The 12,951-nt window shown below is 47.7% G+C and overlaps 1 pseudogene across 1 annotated transcript in view; it reads right to left on the reverse strand.

Moving 5' to 3' along the window:
* Positions 1-12,951, reverse strand: part of LOC146175636 (homeobox protein Meis1-like) — a 326,682-nt pseudogene that overhangs the window by 41,006 nt on the left and 272,725 nt on the right. The window contains exon 12 of the transcript XR_014701149.1: positions 7,447-7,523. The product of XR_014701149.1 is annotated as a homeobox protein Meis1-like (transcript). The remainder of the gene's footprint in view (positions 1-7,446; positions 7,524-12,951) is intronic.

Raw genomic sequence — 12,951 nt, forward strand, 5'->3', positions numbered from 1 at the left:
GTCGATCTTTCCGCTTTGAGTTTTTCTCTAAGTAAAAAAAAATGTCAACCAAGGCCTCATCAACCTTTACAGGAAGACATGCAGCTCCTTTTTGGGCGGCCAAGTTGATGAGGTGGCATGGGCAACCAACCCCGATCAAAGCTGGTTGGGCCTCCCTCAATACAGTCGAAACGCTGTTTTTTTTGCCAATCATGACATGGGCATTGTCCGAAGACAATGCCAACAGGTTTTCAAGAGGCAAACTTCAGGACTTCATTTCGTCGAGAATCAGATTTCCAATTTTCTGACCCGTCGCTTCCCCTTGGATTGTACCGAGGCAAAGGAGGCGGCTTTCAACTCTACTGGTCTCTTTAACGAAGTATGTCGCAACAATAGGGTAAAGCTGCGTATCCCTATTGTTACTTCCGTCCACAGCAATCGAAAATACCTGTTTTTTTAGGGCATCCAGCAAAGGAGTCTCTGCGTTCGCGGCCATTTCACGAACAATTGCCGTTGTCTTCGTCCGTCCACAGGCGTAGCGTTTGGCTTCCTCGCACTTGGGGAACATTTTCCGGAAAAGTGGTCCAGCGTGATCACTGACACTGAGCGGTATGTTGTGTTCAACTAAAAACGCCGTGAAATGGCATTCTGCACGAATCACACCGAGGTCGCTGTCACTGCGAACAAAACTTGTCAGGCTCGGCTGGCTGTCCGCGGCTCGCACGTATCCTTGGTGCTTTTTCGAAGCGATGTGGATCTTTATGTCGGACTTGCCACCATGTGAAATGTTAACATCACAGGCACACGTGGTGCAAAATCCGAACTTCTCTCCTTTCTTAGACGGCACGAAGCACGGAAATTCTGCCGTGTACGACTTCAAAAATACTTGGAAGTACTGTCGCGGCTTTGAGCCCGCCATTGCACTGCGAAACCGCTGCTACTAAAACTTCAGAGTCACACTGAGTCGGACGCGGCCGCTGATCACGCAAAAACAGAGGCCTACACCAAAGTTGTCCAAACACGTGAACAAAGGAACAGCCACTAGGTTTCGGATATGGATTCGTGTTCCCCCGAGTAGACGATAGAAGTCACTACAACGTTTGCAGCTCCTGATGATGATATCACAAATATGTGTTGCCCTCTCGTGGCCGCCAAAGGTACCATAATAGATGGCCTCCGAGATTACCCTACCGCGCGTGTGCTGTTATCTCGGAGGCCATGATAATAAATGTCCGCATTTTTTTTTTCCGAAAATAAAACATTTTCCGTAAAATTTCCCACAAGATTCGTAAAATCGTAAGACTGGTCAAAATTCGTACATTTTACGGAAAATTCGTAAGAGTTGGCAGGTATGCCCAACGCGCACCTTCGCAGTGCAGTAGCTTGAACAGTTGCTACCAATGACCATCAACGAAACCATGGCAACAAACGAACGCTAAATAAAAATAAAATAAAAAAATAACACGTGTGGAAATTTTTGGGCTATATATTTCACATATTCTCAAATGATATTACCTCCTTAAGCTGTAACAATTGATCGAATTACACAAGCGATGAGCGTCAGGGGTCAACATTAAAGTCCTTTTGGCAATCGCCATTCACACCTTGCTCGGTTAGAAACACGGAACAAACCTCACGTAAGCGTCATCGAGCTAACGACAGTCCCTGAACTGGCTTCCAAAACTTTCAAAAGTTCGCAACAAGCACGTTCTTTTTTCAATGGGAATTTGTTGATAAGCATGACCTTTTCGGCATATCCTAAGAATACGCCATGAACCCTCGTCCAGGACGCTTGCAGTTCTTGCTATTTATGTCAGAAACGCACCCCGTTTACTTTCTATGGTTTCTTTACTACGGGTGTCAAGTGGATGTAGCTAGCACAGGATCGGGTCAACTGGAGGAATATGGGAGAGGCCTTCGCCCTAGTGGGTATAGTCAGGCTGATGATGATGATGATGAACTACTACGGCGCAAGCACAGCGCAAACTTTACAATCCCCCCAATGATTGTCACTGCATTATAACAATAGATCATTCCAATCAGTACGTTCATAACAACGTCTTACAATGTTCCACAGCTACCTCGCAATTAAAGAAGCAGTGTTGCTCGATAAAGCTGGACTTGACAGCTTCAAATTCTAGAGCTGTACAGCAAGCTCTTCGTGAGCTGCTCAAAAAGGAAGACTTGCTTGAACGAAAGGCACAGCCCAAAGGCACAGTGCATAGGCCGCAGAAAAACAAAAAAAAAATAAGGAAAAAAATGGCGAAACAAGGGCCTGGCCCGTCCATGCCGGCCATCAGTGCGAACCGCACGATGTCGCAGCGCCACCCGCGCGAGACCTGTCAAGCGGCACCGACAGGCTAATTCATCACATCCATTACACATTGCAACCACTGGGGGAGAGGGAAAGGGGAAATTTCGTGTGCGTGCGTATGCAGGACTGGAAGAGACTGCGGCGTGGAGGCGATTGGGGGACAGCAAACGGGGAAACGGTTGCCGGCTGCTCTAGCCTGGCGTGCACGGGCACAGCACACCCATGCCATGCGCCGGTACCCGGTGACGCCTCGCCAATCAAGTTCTGGGCCGTTTCCCACGTGCGTCTGCGCGTGTGCGACGTGCGTGTCGATCAGCCAGCACCCGCGGAACGCCCGCCTATGAGCGGTCCCATTTTATTCGTCTTCCTATTCGCTTCAGTTGCTCTTTTGCTCTTTTTTTTTTTTTGCGCGCGTGCGCGTGAGTGCGTGCGTGTGTGTGTGTGTGTGTGTGTGTGTGTGTGTGTGTGTGTGTGTGTGTGTGTGTGTGTGTGTGTGTGTGTGTGTGTGTGTGTGTGTGTGTGTGTGTGTGTGTGTGTGTGTGTGTGTGTGTGTGTTTGTGTGTCTGTGCGTGCGTGCGCATGTGCGCGCTGCAGCAGGATTCATTGGTTTCACAATGTTTTCGTTTCGGCGCCATTATTTTGCGATAATTCAAAACTTCGTTACGTCTACCTGTATTCTTCTATATTTTGTGCACCCACCGCGATCGTACAAAGGTTCCCGTCTCTTTACCGCGAGCAAGACCAGACTACATGATCATCCGCGAGCTTTGATAACAGAGATGATCGTCATATGCATTGTTCAAGAGAACTGATAACTACTCAGAACTGGCAAAACAAAGGCAAAAAAAAAAAAAAGGTGAAAGCGTATAGCGACTTCAGTGGAAAAACACTGATAGTCCACCTAGCCTCCCTTATCTTTAAAACAAAGGCGGTAAGGCAGCGTGAGGAAAAAAAATTTACCCAACCTTACTGACGGCGGGTCTTTGCTTTCTTCGTACCAAAGTGCGCTCAGTATTCATCCATTGAACTGCCGGGTAGTGGAACGAACTCCAAATGCAAGCACGCACGCTCGCAAGCGCGTCTGCATACACACGCGTTTTCAAACCCAAGATTCAGAGGCATTCGGCGAAATATGAATCGTATAGCGGTATAGCTTAACGTTTCCCGTGCTAGATTTATCACTAGGCGGATGCACGTCTCCCAAGTTTATTTTCTCTGTGGTAGCCGGAAATGGCGCAGAATTGACGGTACACGTCACATCCTTGAGTAAAAGGAGGCACCGGAAACACGACGCGCTCATTTCCGCACTACAATTGAAACACGCAGAATGGAGAGAAGAACAAAAGCCTAAGAGGTAATTTCTATAGGTTAACAACCTTCATTTATTGATAAAGTAGATGGGTCGACACCTTTCAAAAGAAAGCCCTGGAGTTTGCTTTCTGACTCTCACTCCGCTAAGCAAACAATAAACCATCATCGTCATGACAAATCTTTAACATAATTGTGGAAATTGTATTTCGCATTTAACTGCTCTGATGTGCAGCGGTAAAAAAAAAGATGAATAATGACCCCAAGTAATAATGAACTTCCATGTCATTGGTTGACCTCTAAAATCAAAAGACAACATTTTAGCGGGACCAGTTAAACGGGACATGGCAGAACAATGTAAACAACACAGGCCCTGTTTGGGTTTGGTACACCGTGACAACTACCTCGCCTTGATAACTTGCCGAAGAAACTTATAGAGAGCTATCTAAGTGCCGTCTTCCTTTTTTTCCCACGTTTGCTAGCACTCCCGTATCCAGCTTACTGCATGACTACTTATTATCTGTTAAGTTTTTAGATTGCATTTATATACGGGCTGGGCACTCTTACTTGGGTTAAACTGATGTCCCGCAGAACCGAAAAACGACAGAAAAATTATGACTTCTCAGCACCGGGCTGTCCCACAGGATTGTTCTCATGACACACACATCATGACTATAATTACAGTATACTAAACCAGAAAGCGAACAGCTATTGAAACCTATGAAAGCACCGGGGATTGTTAACCTTCTTTGACAGGGGTGATTTGTGGAACATCAATTGCACGTAACCATTTTGGAGTAAATGTAATTCGACGTCTGCGTCTTAACGAACATACTGCCTCGTTACCCTTACGAGCTCTTTTACTAATAATGTAAGTCGACTTTATTAAACGACAACGACCCTCTCGCAAAACCACATGAGGGTCAGCCAGACAACAGGTGACCAGCAGCAGTTACCCGGCCGTTTCGGCAGTGCATATACCTCATATATGTATGTATACTTCTTAAAATACTCCCATATAAAGAGTGCTCCATACGTCCTGTCAAACACAAGAAAGAACAGGAAGTAGAGCAGTTGAAAAGCTGACCGTAACGGGCCACGTCATCAAAAATGAAAGGCCGGGACGTCCCGCTTTCTACTTTCCCATTGACCAGCGGTCAGCGGCTCCGCGCGACCGTTAACGCTTTGAGTGTGAATGCTGTCAATCAAAGCTAAAACTTCTTTCTTTTTACAGTTTTCTACAATGCGAGTACAGGCTCCGACGAACTGCTGCGCCACGCGACAGTAGCTGAAATGATGTACGTGCTGCGGCACATATTCTTGGTCGGCAAGACTCCGGGACAAATATGTTCCATTGATTAAGGACATAAGCGGACCCACGGAACAGTCCGACGCGAGGAATTTCGGAAATTCGGTTTTTCAAATTATATTCCCGTCACGTAAGCCTGCTTCGACAACTCAATAAAACGTGCGTTACGAGAGTCGATAGCAAGTGCGTACAACCGTATTGTACGAAATGTCCTAATAACGAGATACTATTTACACAAAAGTGCATTTCAAACGGCTTTATTGCGCTAAAATGGACCGAAGACGCTCTTCTATAGAAAGCCATTATATATGTGCTAACAACATGTTGATAACGTTGTGTCAACATAAGATTGTCTTCAAGCGTTCTGCATTGTCCTTGATTTGTGTGAGTCTTACACAGACGTGTTTCGAGTGCCATACTAGACGAGACTTTCAAAGCATGAATTGGTCGTACAGTGCACCGATTCAAAATCCGCGAAAGTTGCAAGCACTGTTCTTGAAGTCAGCACACTGCTGACTAAAAACAGAAAAGCTGACAAGGATGCCGAATGCAACTCAATACATGTTCGAGCCATCAGTGCACCTTTTTTAACGAATCCGCTAGGGACACTGCGAGAGCACTCCTTTTTTCCCAATGCTGCCCTGCACCCGTTCTCCTTCCTTCCCTTGTGGGTCCCTGCATAGCAACTTGGTACCGCCCACCCCACTCCACAATTGTCTCCCTAGAAGCCATCCAGATCCTCGGGACACAATCCGCTCGAGGCGCGGCGCAGTCAATTAGGGAGGATTTGCAGGCGCACGCTCCCCAGCTTCCCGTCTATAGTCTTTTTCCTTTTTTCCCTCCTCTGTCGTTCGTTCCCGCGCAAAGCGGCTGGTGTGTCAACAGGATTTCGCCCGGGAGATTTTCGCCCACTCCGCGTGTCCCAAGCCGATGGTGCAGGCGGCGTGGTGCACACAAGCAGAGCTGCCGCCGCCAGGCTTTGGTGAGTGCCAGGAGAGAGTGCTTCGGCGGCCGCGGCCATAAGAATGTAACGCAGCGCTTTTCGCCACCCGGGAGGCTTGGCACGCACACATTGTCTTCTAGCTGCCTGACATAGCATCCATCGCCGAGTTAAAGTTCATTCTTATATAAACAATTCGTTCGATAGTAAAATAGATGGATCATTGTGTACCATTCGCTTACGAGCGCTAAATGATTTATGACTGAATTTTTCCGTCTTCATATTTCGGTTTTAGTTTCATCATCTGAAAGATGGTGATGGCCTGCAGCTCATATTTCGGTCACATGAGGTATAAAAAACTGTAATATAATAGTTGACATGCAGTTTTATTCTACGTATGCAAGGCGTAAGACCGAACGCTCCAAAGACTGGAATGACAACAAACGCCATATCAGCCGCTATATTGCTCTTTTTCGGATATCTTACGTAACTTAAACAAACAGCATCAAACAGAAATTCGGTTAGAAATTATTTAGCACGCCAATGAGAATAGCACGGCTAGATCAGCTATAATAGAGTTTAGTGCACCATTTTAAAGAGAGAAAAAAAAAACATGCAAGCAAAACTTTGGTGGAAGAACCGCTCTTACGAGTTCCGTGAAAAGCTCTATATTTTTTAACCACATAGTTTCGGTCGCAGCGCATATGCATATCTGCATGCAGCTCAGTACTGAGGTGTGAGCATAGATGACTATTATTTTGTTTTCAAGTTTTCAAGACATATAAAACTTTACTCTCTGAGCCTTAGTGGAAACCACATATCAGTGTCGATTTCAATTAAGGTATCATTACTCATTAGCATCAGTCTCCTCGCCAGCAGCGGCTATAAAAGAAATCTGTACAGCTTTATCCGAGACTTCAGAGTTTTAAAAAATCGTTCCGACTCAGGTACCAAATTTAGGACCACGGCTTGTTCGGAGCAGTAACCCTACCAACCAAGCTAACAAAAAAGTTTCGTTAACCTTGTTAACCAATTGACGCGAGTGGGCGCCTGCCTCGCCCTGAAGCTTCGCACGCTCTTGCTCCAACAAGGCCCTCCTAGCATGGATTTAGTCCTATACGACGATTCTGGAAGTCGATAGTCGCCGGCACCATTCTCGCTTCTGTGTAGTCTTCGTTGTCATGCCCCAGTACCTCAGTTGGCCTTGATACGCCGCCGATAGGCTTCTGGCTCGGTGACAAGATAATCTCGTCTACGCCAACTTCGAGATAGGCGAGCTCCATTAGTGTCTTCCGCATCATCTATCTCTGTTCGCTTATCTTTCCTTCCTGGCTGCTTCTATCGGTGGCCTCGGACGGACTTCATCCACGCGACTTCTCACAGTGTGCTCCGTATAAGGGTGCACGGTTTAGAGCAGCTGGGAGATCTGCGCTTTGGATTCCTTCTAATACCTTCATCCATGCTTGTTTGTTCAGTGCTTTAAACGCGGGTTACCGCGACCCCTTGCCAGCAGTGCGAATGCAGCGCGATAAAGTGCGCGGTAAACACAAAGGAAAAAAAAAATGAGTATAGGATTTCAGCCTAGGCAGCACTCACCAGTTGTTGACTTGGAGGATGGTGAGTCCGGTGTCCTGGGCCAGCTGCTTTTTCTGGTCTTCGGAGGGATACGGATGCTGTGAAAAGTGGCAAAGAGAAGTAGGTCAGGCACGGTCGCTACATGGCTGCACACGAATCCCACCACGCCCACCAGGTTCACATCAATAGAAACAAGAAGAAAAACGAAACTATAGTGAGCAAGCCCGAATGTACCATTCCTCCCGATATGCACAATCATCCCCAGCGTGTTGCGTTGACGTTAAGTGCATGGGTCTCCACATCTAGCTGTTGAGAAAAAACGCCCCGAAAAAAACTGGCGAAAAATCCAGCAGCAATGAACAAAATGTCAATGCTGCCTGAAGGTTGCGCGCGTCACTAGTATAATGGCTAAAGGCTCAAACTTTGATTGAATACTGCTGCTCCAATAGTACGTGCCAGGTCCCTAAGCCTAATCACCGGCGCAAGGCCCAGCATTACTGTAACCAGAATTCTCATGATGAGAGCAGATAACAAATACTGGTTCCGACCGCTTTAACTATACGCATGAATAAAAGCCTAGTCGTTTTATTCAAGCAAAAGGGAAGGGTCAAAGAATTGTGGTTACAAACTAAGGAACCCCACGGTATCTTGACACGTATACACTCCAAAGCAAGAAATCAGAAGTCGTGGCTGCGGGTTGCCTTCTTCACGGTCAGTTCTTCCTTCGTTTCAGAACACACAACAACGACCCCGATACAAATTCAACCTGGCAGAAGCAACACAATGTGAATCGCTTTTCCTCGAGATATTGAAGCCGACAAGGAGGTCGGGAACGCATCAAAAGCAAAATGGAGGAAACCGGGAGGAGCACGGCATACGCTTGGCAGCGTCACTTCCGAATCCGTCTGGCGCACTCTTAAGCCCAGTAATAAGGGATAAGGCCGCCAACCGCAAAAGCCCAAACGCCACACGCACGTTTGTGAATGGCGCCCGTCCTAAACGCTTCTAAGCTTAAAAACGGGCCTGGCTAAGCCTAACTCAGAACTCTCCCCCCGGCTTCAAGATGGACAATGCAGGGTGCCCGTACCCCTCTCTCTTCCATATGCCCCCTCCCCTCAATATGCATTTCTACTTATTTTTGTTGTTTTAGTTACATACTTCTTGATAAGCGTTTGCATTAAAATACCCACAAAGGCGCGTGTCCATTTCTTTCGCGAAATAGTTTTCGTTTTATTTTGGTTACATTAGAGAATAAAGCCGTCGTATGTGGTGGCCACTTTCAAAGAAGGAAATGTAAGAAACCTCGGGGACGAAAAATATAAAAGTAGCTCAAGTAAAACTGACTGCGTGTAGAAGGACGGCTTTCGAAGAAAAGGCAGCAGTCCGGAAAAATAGAAAGGTAACAGGCATGCAATTCGTTGATGCGGAACGGCGACCAGGCGAGGTGAGTCTTGAGGCTTGCATACGCAGCGCAAAAGTTGGTTCCGAACTTCCCGCGTGGAAAATCGCTACAAACTAAAACCGAAACCGAGAATTCAGAAAGCGGCCACGAGGTGGGGGGCTTTGAGCGGAGAAAAGTTAGAAAGGGGGAAGGGGAGAGAAGCTGACAGAAGGGTGAACTGCAGGAGGCGGGGAGGGACTCCCGTCAAGAGAACACGAAAGTGGGGGCAAACGGTACGCGGCGACAGAGGGGGTGAGTGGCTGGAAAGAAAAAAAAAGAGCATTCGTGTCCGATGCGATAAATCTCGTTGGCATCAAGCGGAGCGCCGCTCCAGATACAAAACGCACGGACGACGGGGGTTCCTCAGGGGTCCGCAGGACGTAGTTGGTTGCAGGGAGAGGAGAATGGATTGTTGCTCTGGAGGGGCGGCAGGTTAAGCACTACGAGTTCTGACCATAGGGGGCTTCAAAGATATGCAACCAGCTTTTACTACAGAGCAGGCGTAAAGGGGAGGACAGAGTAACGCAAGGTTGGAAACGATGACGAGGGGGGTACATCCAAGGGACCCAGAGAGGTATACAAAAAGAACCGGGGTAGGGGGAGAGAGTGAGAAGAACGGGGGGCGGACAGGGGCATGGCGACGGAGGGCTAACCCCAAAATTTGCATCCATTGTAGAGCTTCGAAGTCGGGTCGCGGTGTGGCGCTCCCGTCAGTTCGTGCCGTCCATCCATCCGTCCGTCCGTCGGTTACGGATGCGTGCTCCCATGGCTCGCAACGCGCGAACGTGAAAGGGAATTGAAGAGAAAGAGGAGGCTGCAGCAAGCAGTGAAAGGTGGCAGTGGCTTTACCACATGAAAGTCGTCATTCCTCATACAAAGAACTATGCTTTGGCCGAAACATCCTCTTTCTCCCAAGTGGCAAAGAATGAAGAAACAAAAATCTAAACAACGACGATGCAAAAGAGCCGGCCTGATGAAGCAAACGACCAGCTGTGAAATCTTGAGAACTCTTCCGAGTTCACAAGGTTCTCAGCTCGTCAGCACTTGATATAAGTCGACTGAAGGAGCTCACACGCGAGCTGGTTAGTGGGATGACCTCAGGATGTTTCCGGCCCCACAGCTACAGAGGAACTTTACTGTATTTTGGTCTCTGCATAGCCTAAGGGATTGTCGTGGTCCGAGGACAAACTTTCAAGAATGACTTTGATGCAACACTATAGAACAGAACGTCCCAAAGCGACTCAGGCTATGAGGGACGCCGTAGTGGAGGACTCCGGGAATTTCGACCACCTGGGGTTCTTTAACGTGCACTGACATCGCACAGCACACGGGCGCCTTGCTTTTCGCCTCCATCGAAAAGCGGCCGCCGAGGCCCGGATTCGATCCCGCATCCTTGGGAACAGTAGTCGAGCGCCGTAACCACTGCGCCACCCCAGCGGGGCGTGCGTGCGTGTGTGTGTGTGTGTGTGTGTGTGTGTGTGTGTGTGTGTGTGTGTGTGTGTGTGTGTGTGTGTGTGTGTGTGTGTGTGTGTGTGTGTGTGTGTGTGTGTGTGTGTGTGTGTGTGTGTGTGTGTGTGTGTGTGTGTGTGTGTGTGTGTGTGTGTGTGTGTGTGTGTGTGTGTGTGTGTGTGTGTGTGTGTGTGTGTGTGTGTGTGTGTGTGTGTGTGTGTGTGTGTACTTCACTGACTTCTGATGCAAAAAATCCAAGCAAGGGCCGGAAGACGCAATACAATGAGTTCCAAGTTATAAAAAGATTTGTGACCTAGAGCCTGACTTTCGCAAGAAATGTGCATGCTATATATCACAAAATTACCGAAATATAAGACTCTCCGTGTAAGGCAGACGACGTCATTCTACTTATTAAAGCTTCCAACAGCTTCGCTGAGTGAACAATGACACTAAAGTGCGGCTATTGTTGCCGTTGTCAGAAAAAAAAAATCAAAAAGTGTAGGTTTAAACCTCAGAGCACGAAATAAAGATGATAGAGTACTGGCACAAAGTATAACGTCATGTACCGCATGCTTCGAGCTCCAAACATGGTGAAGAGATTAGACGAATCAGGCACTGAGTAAGTCAGCTGTGCTTACCAGTCTGTACAGAGTGTTGTTTCGTGACGTATATACAAGGATGAAAAAATATCACCTTCAATGTTTTATGGTTTACAGCTTCCAAGAAGCCAAGTTCACGCATAAAAGCACAACTAAATGATGACAATGAGCTCAGTGGATGTAGAAAAACGATCAGTCAAACGTTTCTTGAAAGAGGTAAGAAGGAGATAGCTCCGAGAACGGGAAAGTGAGATAGCTCCACACTGAGTTGCACCCACGGCGCCTTATCTCCGCGTGTGGGCGCAAGCACTGAAACCGCTACGGGCAAGTTTCTTCCTAATCACAATCGCCTAGGGACAAACAAAAAGAGATAAGGTTATGGGAGTTGAATTACAGCTATATCAACGCGTCGCCAGGAAGACAACGCGTCAGCCATTGAAGCCTCGCAGACAAGCGGACAGTAGAGCCCTATACGCGCACAACAAAAGAATGGCAGCGGTGGCGAAGGTGACGAATGACGCATTGGGAGCTCAAGCGTTCGCACACATACGCATGCGCACAAAGGAAAAAAAAAAAAAAGACACGGAGACAAATAGAAAAAAATGAAGTGAACGTGCGCAACGCGCACAGGGGTGAAAGCCACCGCCCAAAAGAAGCAATATATAAAGCTCGTATATATGAGCGAATGAGGGCGGGAGTTCGCATGACAGCTTGTCACCATGCTTGTAACGACGAGCACCCGCGCCATAACTTGGTCGTTTCGGAGCGAGCAAGTGAAGGAAGTGGGGGAGGGACAAGGGCGAAAGATGAATTGGACGCCCGAAGAGACAGACAACGCAGGAACAAGTAGGAATACAGGGATATCCAGACAAGCAGTCGTAGTGAAAAGGGAACAAGAGGAAATATCTCCGTGTCGCCAATGAAACTCAGGGATGCCGGAGGGGAAAAGAACAGGAAAAGATGAACGAATACGAAAAGACAAGCGAAAGAGGACCCCAGCAGCCAATGGCGCGGGCACGAGCAAAAGTTGGCGGATCGTTGCCGCTGCAACTCAGCAGAGGAGGAGGAGGAGGGCGCAACATACGTCGCAGACACCGAGCCGCGATAATGAGTTCGTCTCGGCGTGCTGTCTTTCCACGTATCTGCCCCCCCTCCCTCATTTCGTTTCTCCCACCATGTCCAACCCACGCCCTGTCTGTCAAGCGGCTGAAACGAATCGTCGCCATTATTTGGCATTTCTTCCATGCTTTCTTTTCCTTGAAATTCGCGCGCACAGGATGAGAAAAAGGAGAGTGCTGGGCTGCATTTTTTTTTTTTTTTGCCCCTTCGCCTATTGCCAAGTCGCTTGATGGGCAAGATCGGACGCAGCTGGAACTCGGGGTTCTGTTGCGGGCATCCCGAAATAAACAACAACAAAAGCCGACGACTACAGTTGGGTAATGAGAAGTTTCAGCAGCGCTCTTCACGCATTTTGTTTTGTATTATCCGACGTAAATGTATCTACAACACATATTGTTCTACGTATGTGCAGCTAGAACATACTCTACATTTTCTTTCCTACGCTCTATTCTTCCCCACAGTTCCTGACTGGTATAAAAGAGGTACCGGGATAACAACTGCCGGTGCCGTCGCTACGTCTTGCCTACGTCGCCTAGAGCGGTGCGTAGACGAAATCGGCGTATTTCTCATACAAACATATTTCACATATTTCAGTTGGGGAACACTTAAACTCCGCCATTAAGAGTACGATGCGGACACTTTACCGATTCCCGTCCCCAGCTCACCTTTCGGATCCACGTTTGCCTCCGCGTACACTACGCCACTCGTTTAATCACTATTCTCTTCATTCGTGCCTCTACTCCCACGTAACCATCTCACACATAATATCCTATATACATGCTATACGGTGTTAAGCTACCATACTGCGGGGAAGACAACCCGACACAGATATAATTCCAATTGCACTTGCCCTTTTGGACGCTGCCAACTCGGATAACAATCTACACTATCTGCCATGCCTGTAATCTAGGTGAACCG

This window comes from Amblyomma maculatum, chromosome 10, assembly GCF_055883805.1.
Source record: "Amblyomma maculatum isolate TAMU_Amacu chromosome 10, ASM5588380v1, whole genome shotgun sequence".
Lineage (NCBI taxonomy): Eukaryota > Metazoa > Arthropoda > Arachnida > Ixodida > Ixodidae > Amblyomma > Amblyomma maculatum.